General features: G+C 39.6%; 1 non-coding gene across 1 annotated transcript; it reads left to right on the top strand.

Moving 5' to 3' along the window:
* The first annotated feature begins 3,169 nt into the window (after nucleotides 1-3,169).
* On the top strand, nucleotides 3,170-3,251 carry trnas-aga (transfer RNA serine (anticodon AGA)). Its single transcript has one exon. It is a non-coding gene; the product is annotated as a tRNA-Ser (tRNA).
* The last annotated feature ends 15 nt before the right edge of the window (nucleotides 3,252-3,266 follow it).

The following is a 3,266-nucleotide window of genomic DNA, read 5'->3' as shown; positions in this document are numbered from 1 at the left end:
ATCTACTGTGTCTATTATATTATGACAGACCAGCTAGATCTACTGTCTATTACATTATGACAGACCAACTAGATCTACTGTTTCTATTATATTATGACAGACCAGGTAGATCTACTGTATCTATTATAATATGACAGACCAGCTAGATCTACTGTCTCTATTGTATTATGACAGACCAGCTACATCTACTGTCTCTATTGTATTATGACTGACCAGCTAGATCTACTGTCTCTATTATATTATGACAGACCAGCTAGATCTACTGTCTCTATTGTATTATGACTGACCAGCTAGATCTACTGTCTCTATTATATTATGACAGACCAGCTAGATCTACTTTCTATTATATTATGACAGACCAGCTAGATCTACTGTCTCTATTATAATATGACAGACCAGCTAGATCTACTGTCTCTATTGTATTATGACAGACCAGCTAGATCTACTGTCTCTATTATATTATGACAGACCAGCTAGATCTACTATCTCTATTATATTATGACAGACCAGCTAGATCTAGTGTCTCCATTATATTATGACAGACCAACTAAATATACTGTCTCTATTATATTATGACAGACCAGGTAGATCTACTGTCTCTATTATATTATGACAGACCAGCTAGATCTAGTGTCTCTATTATATTATGACAGACCAACTAAATATACTGTCTCTATTATATTATGACAGACCAGCTAGATCTATTGTATTATGACAGACCAGCTAGATCTACTATCTCTATTATATTATGACAGACCAGCTAGATCTAGTGTCTCTATTATATTATGACAGACCAACTAAATATACTGTCTCTATTATATTTTGACAGACCAGGTAGATCTACTGTCTCTATTATATTATGAGAGACCAGCTAGATCTACTGTCTGTATTATATTTTGACAGACCAGCTAGATCTACTGTCTCTATTATATTATGACAGACCAGCTAGATCTACTGTCTCTATTATATTATGACAGACCAGGTAGATATACTGTCTCTATTATATTATGACAGACCAGGTAGATATACTGTCTCTATTATATTATGACAGACCAGCTAAATCTACTGTCTCTATGTCTCTATTATGTTATGAAAGACCAGCTAAATCTACTGTCTCTATGTCTCTATTATAAAATGACAGACCAGCTAGATCTACTGTCTATATTACATACCTTAAGGAACATTTCGGCAGTTGCTGTATGGTTAGTGAGAAAGTCCATATTGCAAATGTACGGTCCCTTACTAGACGTCCGAAATCGTTTGTAAAATTCCCGGACGGCGTCGGGCCCAGTGGCAGGGCCAGACCTACCGGGAAGTCATCAAATGAACTTTGTCGGACATTCGGTTTCCGTTTACAAAAATAATCAGATTTTGGTCATTTTTCCGCTGTCCCGGAAAATCCCACAAGAGGGCATAAGCAATCATATTGCTATTGGACAAAACATCATGATTCACGACGGGGCCTTATCTCGAAAACGGAAAATATTTCGAAGCCGAAACTCGGTGAGCATAGGTTTGGCATAATGGGCAGTTGGCCCCTAACAAGATGGCGTCTAGGCCTCAACGGTTTTTGAGTTATGGCCATTTATCTGGGATTAAAGGTCCAAAATGAAAATAGAGAAATTATTTTTCCACTTCACGTCAAAGTCAAGGAGCCTCCGGTGTCAATAAAAAAAGAACCAGCCATTTATCTATCGTCATTTAAGAGAAATCGTACAATGACAGATTGGTGATGTTCATGGATAGGTGGGTTTTTTTTCAACGGTTACAGATCCAGTTGCAGGGTGTTCTTACGAATCTTTTTAAAGTGTGCTGCGGAGCTCTGCGAGATTCCTGTGATTTTCTATGATTTTCTGAAATAACACACACTACCTAAACCCTCCGTAAATAACTCAGTTCTTAACGTAAAGACGTAAAACTCTGGATTCTGTTAAGGCATACCCCAATCAGGATATGATTTTATTTATAGATTCCTGTGCGAACCGGAAGTGCCTTAAATGGTGTCACAGTGGCAGTTTCCAAGGGTTAAAAAGGTCAGATCTTTGCAGGCAATGTATTCCTATGGGGAGAGAAGTCAATGCAAACTCTTTGAAGTAAACACCTTCTTTTAACTATTAAGGGTTAATGCCACACGGTCAAGGTTAGGCTTGCACGGATCGGAAGGACCTTAGGAACATACCTGAGGTTGAATTGTGCTTCTCACCCTAACGGATCTCTCACTGTCACCCAAAAGCAAATGACGTTGTGGGGCAGGCTTCATTTGGGCCTACTTTTCTCATGGTCGCTGCGCTTAGACCGAGCGAGCTACGGTCAAGCGGGGCATCTCGTTAAACTCGGCACGGCCTAGAGAATATGGAAATGCCATTGCTGGCTCTGTGTGTCTTTAAGCACCGCACTTTGTCACTCCATCCTTGCTGTGTGTGTGTGTCTGTGTGTGTGTGTGTGTGTGAGAGAGCTTTTCTTTGACATCTGTTGGGAGAAATGACTGACTTGCAGTTTATGGGGGTTGCCTAATCACACATATGAAGTTTTGAAAAGATCTGACCTTTTTAACCCTTGGAAACTGCCACTATGACACCATTTAAGGCACTTCTGGTTGGTACAGGAAGCTATAAATGAACTCATATCCTTATTGGGGTATGCCTTTACAGAATCCTGAGTGTGTGTTATTTCAGAAAATCATAGAAAATCACAGAAATCTCGCAGAGCTCCGCAGCACACTTTAAAAAGATTTGTTTAAACACCCTGCAACTGGATCTGTAACTGTTGAAAAAAAAAAAAACCTATCTTTGAACATCACCAATCTGTCATTGTACGATTTCTCTTAAATGACGATAGATAAATGGCTGGTTCTTTTTTATTGACACCGGAGGCTCCTTGACTTTGACGTGAAGTGGAAAAATAATTTCGCTATTTTCATTTTGGACCTTTAATCCCAGAGAAATGGCCATAACTCAAAACCGTTGAGGCCTAGATGCCATCTTGTTCGAGGCCAACTGCCCATTATGCCAAACCTACGCTCACCAGGTTTCGGCTTCGAAATATTTTCAGTTTTCGAGATAAGGCCCCATTGCATAATGAGTTAATGAGTTACTGCATTGTCTTTCAGTTGTAAAATTATCACTTTCTGTAGGCTATGCCTGGTGGCCCATTCACTGCTGACAAGCCTGTTTTCGTGGCCGAGTGGTTAAGGCGATGGACTAGAAATCCATTAGGATCTTCCTGCGCAGGTTCGAATCCTGCCGACAACGAAATTAGATTTTCTT

The sequence above is a fragment of the Oncorhynchus keta genome, unplaced genomic scaffold (genome assembly GCF_023373465.1).
Source record: "Oncorhynchus keta strain PuntledgeMale-10-30-2019 unplaced genomic scaffold, Oket_V2 Un_contig_1787_pilon_pilon, whole genome shotgun sequence".
NCBI classification, from domain to species: Eukaryota; Metazoa; Chordata; class Actinopteri; order Salmoniformes; family Salmonidae; genus Oncorhynchus; species Oncorhynchus keta.
This window is presented reverse-complemented; position numbering and strand designations above follow the sequence as displayed.